The sequence below is a fragment of the Pygoscelis adeliae genome, unplaced genomic scaffold, assembly GCF_000699105.1.
Source record: "Pygoscelis adeliae isolate BGI_AS28 unplaced genomic scaffold, ASM69910v1 Scaffold209, whole genome shotgun sequence".
Taxonomy (NCBI): domain Eukaryota; kingdom Metazoa; phylum Chordata; class Aves; order Sphenisciformes; family Spheniscidae; genus Pygoscelis; species Pygoscelis adeliae.
This window is the reverse complement of record NW_008825538.1, coordinates 2,148,320-2,155,447: the sequence shown is the minus strand read 5'-3', so window position 1 is coordinate 2,155,447 and position 7,128 is coordinate 2,148,320.

Here is a 7,128-nt window from a genome sequence, read left to right as displayed (position 1 = left end):
AGGGAAGTGATCGTGCCCCTGTACTCGGCCCTGGTGAGGCTGCACCTCGAATACTGTGTTCAGTTTTGGGCCCCTCACTACAAGAAGGACACTGAGGTGCTGGAGCGTGTCCAGAGAAGGGCAACGAGGCTGGTGAAGGGTCTGGAGAACAAGTGTTATGAGGAGCGGCTGAGGGAGCTGGGGTTGTTTAGCTTGGAGAAAAGGAGGCTGAGGGGAGACCTCATTGCTCTCTACAACTACCTGAAAGGAGGTTGTAGTGAGGTGGGTGTCGGTCTCTTCTCCCAAGTAACTGGTGAAAGGACGAGAGGAAATGGCCTCAAGTTGTGCCAGGGGAGGTTTAGATTGGATGTGAGGAAAAATGTCTTTACTGAAAGAGTAGTTAAACATTGGAACTGTCTGCCCAGGGAAGTGATTGAGTCCCCATCCCTGGAAGTGTTTAAAAGACGGGTAGATGAGGCGCTTAGGGACATGGTTTAGTGGGCATGGTGGTGTTGGGTTGACAGTTGGACTCGATAGTAGTGAATTTCCAGCTCTTTGCAGCAGATCCCTAACATCCTTTGTGTCACCATCCTGGAAAGGAGCTGAAAAAGTCTGCACTGAGATTTCTCCTGTTCTCTGTGAGCAGATGTGGTGGGAGGCTGGCTCCTGCTTCCCTTGCATATAAAGACTTCTAGAAGAGGTCAGTGCAAAGACTCGCATCCAAACGTCTTTGAATGCCTGTTTCAAAACTAGGCTCACTTGTTTCTTTCAGGGAGGAAGGGTGAAGTAAGAGGGGAAATCCCAGATTAAAAATCTGTGGATACCTGGGAAGTTTTTCTATGGATGGTACTGTGGCAGATTCAGCCTTTTGCAAGTTTTATAGATATCCCTTTGAAATCTATGTGATCATAACTGTAAAGTGTATTGAAGATGCCAAAAAATGAAAACAAGTCTTTAAAAGAGAGCAAACCAGTGCGTGTTACCTCTATTCAGACTGGAATCCTTAGGGCAGGTTTGTCTGCACAGGTTTTTTCATAGCTGTATGCATGAGTCAGCCCCCACCAGGCAATTGCAGAAGGGGATGGAGTTAACATTTATAATATAGGAAAAGAAAAGATCTGTGAGACCAGGCTTTCAAAGAAGTAGAGAATTGGAAAGCAGGATAGGTTCCAGGCTAGCCAATACACTGAAGGAATGGCTCCCTGGATACGGGAATGAATGAAAGAGGGGAGATAAAATCAGGTGAAAGAAAGGGAGAGTACAGCCACGTTAGTACAGAGCTTCAGGTTAGAAGGACGTTTCACAGAACCTTAATGTTTAGGATGATTAAGGCAATGAGCATCTTGGGCTTAAGTTAGGTCCTAAAGATACGTGATATGAATATCCCCAGCTGGAAAAAAGTTATTTGTCTTTCCATGCCAATAGAAAGAGCCGTATGCTACCTGTTAAAACAGATAGGGCTATAAAGGACAACTATTTATAGAGTGTGAACAGCAAATCGTCTTAACTCTGGAGCTTCCTGGAAACAGATCTGCCACACACACATATGTCAGTGTATGCCACAGTGGGACCATGCTCATTAAATGGCTGCCTGGCCATTTCCTAACGCTAATTGAGTAAATAGCCAGTACTGTATTCACTGTACCTTGGCCACTTCTGCAGGCAGCTCTCCCAGCTTCCTTGAGTTGCTATACTTCTTTCAAGCCATGTCATGGCTATTCCGGAACAAAAAAAAAAAAAAAAAGTGCAAGGAATCATTCCCAGTCCCTGATCCTGATGCAGTTGTAGACTTTTGACCTCCCTGAGAGCATATAACTGCTATGGGAATTCCCACTAACTAAAAAAAGGGAGGGAAGAATACATATTATATTCTACTTTACTCTTTCAGGGGCAAACCTGAGTGGCAACCGACTGCAGTGGCATCTGACATCTCTAAAACTGGTAGAAATGGTGAAGTAATCAGTAACGTAATGTTTAATTTGTAAAGCAATTAATTAAATAACAGCTAATATCTGACTAGAACATTAAACCTGTATCCGTCTGTAACAAAGTATGCATTTTTCCCTTAGAAATTATAATAGAACATTGAGTACAGGGTTTTGTGCTTACCTTGGCTGCTATTTAGTATACATAAGGAATTTTTTTGTTTATGAGGGCTCTTTAGCTAACGTAAGCATACTGAATAATAAAAAGAACTGAACTTTTCTTCTCAAGGTCCAAATAATAATGGTGATAGACCTCCATGACTATTTAAGGGTACCCAATCAGGACAGCACTTATTAAAATAGCATTTTTATGTGCTGTTTCTCTCCATTAGACTTTAAGAATGAAAATAAATCTCCTTTTTTTCCTTTTTTAATAAAAGGCACTTTTGTTCCGAGGCAGAGTTATTTATTTCTAAGTAGGCAAAGAGCTTAGAACCAGATGAAAAATAGCAACTTTTCCACCAATTTCCTCTCTGGCTGTTCTTTCAATATTACTTCCTAAGTCTCAGAGGGTGCAGGCTCATAGTGAGAATGCACAGGGGGCTTCACGCTGTATCTGTCTTGCATTGATTTTCTGCCCTTTCCCCCACAAAATGGGGAAAAAAGTACCAAAACTGAGAATGTCACAGCATTGCTACCTCCACACAATTGACCATCATCGTGGTTACAGTGATCTTTTAAAGAATAAACACTGTATTTCAGACAGGTAAGGTATAAAAGGAGCCACAGTTTTAAAATAAATACCAATATCAGGAGACTAAAAAAATGTTTTAAACCTGTGTTCAGTTCTTATCAGCAGCTCATACATAAGAAATATTTTTACCTTTGGTGATATTTTAGGCCATAGAAAGTACTAAGTGCTCTATCAACATATAGCAAATTGCACAAGACTGCAGAGCCCTCAACAGTTGTTTTGGAATTTACCAATATTTGCAGGATTCAGTATGCAGAATTAATAGGGAAAAAAAAAACCTTTCCCCACTGTGCTAAAAGGCATATGAATAAACCATAGACACTCAAAGAGTAAATGGTACCTTTTTGTATTTTTATTTTACAAAACCTATACATATATAAATAAATATACATACATATACACAAACAAACTTTTTAAATAAAAGAAAAATATTCACAGGGAAGAGGGATAGCTAAGACAGAAAAATATTGAAGTGGTATAATTTTTAATTTAACTCTGTAATTTCAATGAATATGTCGAAATGTGAAGTTTTGTGGGTTGTTCCTGGCAGAGAGAAAAATCAACAGTAGCTGCATACCTTTCATGATTTTTTTTTCTTTATTAATTGAAATAAAATAATGTAAAAAACAGTCGGTATGATTTGACATGATCATGCTACCAGTATTTCTTACACTTTCAGAGGGGCCCAAAACTGAACACAGTATTCGAGGTACATCTAAGACAGTACTTCAGTGTTTGGTTTTTGACATTTATAGTTCATTAAAAGCAGATCCCTTCTCTTCCATGCACAGTATACTAAGCACCACAAAAAAGTATAAGATGGAGTATCCCACCATTGAAGACGTTTCAGTCCAAGCATGTGCTCATATGATGCATTCTCCGCAGGACTCCAGTACCTACTCAAAACTGGCTGACCTTCTGTGAGACCTGTTTGGGAGTTCATCACGTAACATTAACCTGTTTTAAGGTAGGATGTAATATATGAGTGCAGCAAGTAAGAAGTGGGAACAAGATTAGCCTGACAGGTCATTGCTGTCTAGAGTTGTATTAGTTATGCGTATTTTTATATACCCTTCTTAAAGTTACAGCTATTTAAATCCTTTTGTGTTAATATCTCAACCTAATTCATTAATTTTAATGATTACTCTTTCGATTTTCACTTATTTGAGAATCTTTTTGCCTGTGTCCCTATGCGTAGCTCCCTGTTCAACTTGATTCTGCTCTTGACACACAATGTACATGTGAGTAGTGCCTGTTTTAAGACCGCACAGCATGAATAGTATTAATATGTATTAGTTCTATAATAAAAGGAAGGAACCCAGTCCTGAAATACCTGGATAGAGCCTGAAATACATAAGCATCACCATCCTGACTTCAGTGGTGCTCTGTGTTACAGGACATCTTCCAGGTATATGAACTCTGGTGCAGAAATGCTGTCTACAGGTAAATCTGGTTCATCCATAGACTTATATAAAAACAGAGCTGTAAAATACCTTATCGGGTTCTCTAGATCAGTTTCTCAACCTGCTGTTGATGGACCATTCATGAGCTGAAGGCCAACCGAAGACAATGTGCAAAAGGACTACCGTAATACCATCCAGACCAAAATCAGTAAAAGTATGCTGCCTCTCTGTACTGCTAGAAATATATACCTTTTATCAAATTTGAATCCATTTTGCTACAGTTTATAACCATGAAGAATTCATTACACAGCAGCCTCTTTCACAATTAAAAGCTGTTCTCTCAATCATCTCTTCACGCTAAAAAAAAAAGTTAAGTCCTTTTCTGTCAACTTTCTTCCCAGCTCATATTTTCCATTGATCTCCTACAGACTCTAATTGCTCCTCCTTTCTCCAGGAGTGTGGTGTACAAAGATGAGCTCAGCTAAAACCTTGTGAGTGCTGTTGAGTAAAAAGGAAAGATACTTCTCTCATCTTCTGAGCTATACAACTGCAACAGCATGCCATTATTGGCTTGTTTTCCACCTGTGATCAACCATAATCCCAAGGTCTTCTTTGGAAGAATTGCTGATTGTTCCCTGTTTTCTATCTATGGAACTAATTACTCCCACCTACATGCAAAATCTTGCATTTGTCCCCAATAAATGAATTGAATTTCATTTTTCTCTGTTTGTTCAGATCTGTAAAAATTACTTTGAATTCTAAGCCAAAATATATTTCCTGTGTCTGTGTCATTGGTAGATTTAACAAAAACATTGAAAAAGACTCACCTAGAAGAGACTATTGCAGAACCTTTTCCAGTGCCTCTTTCCATTAGTATCTATATCTTGGGTGCAGTTACTCAATTTTTTTTGTACATGGTAGTTTTATCTAGACCTACTTTGCTTACGAGAGTTCCATCTGAGACCATGTCAAAAGCCTTTCTAAAGCCAAGATACATGACATCCACTGCTTCTCTCTATCCACAAAGTCTGTTACCTTGTCACAGAGGGAGTTCAGATTGGTTTGACACGATCTGTTTATGACAAATCTATTTTGGCTGCTACTCATCTCCTACTCATCACTCTGCTACAGGAGCAGAGATAATAACCTGTGTTGTTTCAGTCTTTATTTTGTCTGCATCAAAAATAGTCTGACATTTAATGCAAAATTTCTCCATTAATCCAGTTTCCTTCATAATCGGGTGAATTAAGGTAAAGTATATGAAAATACTTTCTAAGTGCTCAAATAGAACTATGTTGGGGATTTTTTTGTTTGTTTGTTTGGGGGGGTTTGTGTGGTTTTTTTACCATGTCAATACAATGAGAAGGATATACTGTGGTTTGGGTTATTTTTTGCTTCAAATATAAAAGGTGGAATTGAGAGCTAATTGTAAAATTCAACCAATTGTAACTATGGATTTCGTAAAGCTGCTTCTTTAATAAATATGCATATATACATTGTTTAAATGTCTGTGAAGCTTTTGCAAAAATCTAAAATTCATCATATTTTCTGAAGTGTCTATTACTCAGGGAAGACATTGGAAATGCAAGGTACATTCAAATTTAGGTAGCGTAAGGGAAGATTTTGTTGCCAATATGTTTCAACCTTGTTCTGGCAGGGTGAGAGGACAGTTCAATCTCTGCAGGCCACTCGGTCCTTGGTTTCTCTGCTGAGACTGTTAACAAAGATGCCAGTTAGCACCAGCTGTAATACAGATACCTGTTCAGGAGACTCTGGATGGAGACCAATAGCCATTTTGAATAGGTCACTGGGCAGCCATCTGTCGTTAGCAATCTGCTGTCACGACTGACATGTGCTGGACCTCATCCAGCCCCAGTGAGTGGAAGACTCCTTTTCCTCTTATCAAGCCACTGCTTTTTTCCACCCATGGAAAGATTTTAAAGCAGGTTTTACTTCCCCTTTTCACATTGCTGTCCTTAGCCTGCTGTCAGGAGCTAAAACGTGCAGTGACATTCGCCATCTCTGGCGTCCCAATCCAGCAGGGAGCAAGAGAGGGAGAAAAGTATGTCTGAAGTGAGGTCAGGCTGTGACAGCCCTGCATATGGGTCCTACATCAACCGTATATACTCTCTATTAAGGCTTGGAGATTCTCGTTCTGATAAGTTTAAATCATGGCAATTTATTACCAGAGTAGTGACAGCATTTCTCTACAACACTGTGAGGAATCTGTCCTTTGTCACACTGAGGCACACCGGTATATTCATTTTCCCTCTCGAGTCTGTGAGCCATCAGGAAAGTCCAAAACAAGTCTGTGCCTTAGAGACCATATACTGTCCATAATATTTCCTCCTCTTCTCACAAATAACATACAAATGGCTCTATATGGATCTTTATGGCTGTAATTTAATACACTACAGTGTAGAGTCTTATCAAAAGATGATAATAAAGGATCAGGATGGGCATGAGAAAAGATTTAAATAACAATAATAACAATAGTGTTTTCCTATATCTCTTAAAGGCTCTCTCTCTATTTAAATGTATATGTATATATACAAAAAAGTTTATATTTCCTTCTGTTAAGAATATGGCAATGCAAATACTAATGAAAGGTATATAGAAAAGTTCTAAATGCAAATTAACATGCTTGTTATGAGGGAGTAGCAAAAAGCAGAGGCAGTAGCTCACTTTAAGTTGTCAACATCTTATCTTTTCAAGGAATTTCTGTGACTGGATACCTGTGATGGCATGGGATGATTCACTCAGGAGGTCCTTTGCAGTGCTGTGGTACTTAGTCACCCTCTACCAGTGACAGTTCCTGGGAGCATGGCAGGGATCCTTGAGGTGTTTGGCCAGCTGGAAAGACACTGTCAGTAAAGCTAGTTGAAAAAACTCCAAGAGCAGAGATATAGATATTAACCTATGCACATGATGTATAATATCTAACTAAAGCCTGTGAAGTCAGTGGAGTTCTGACAGTCAAAGGATTTTTGCGAACTGTTCAGATCAGTAAATGCTACCGCTCTTAACTTCTTGGCCCCTTTGGAAAGGACCTAAAAAGCATATTTCC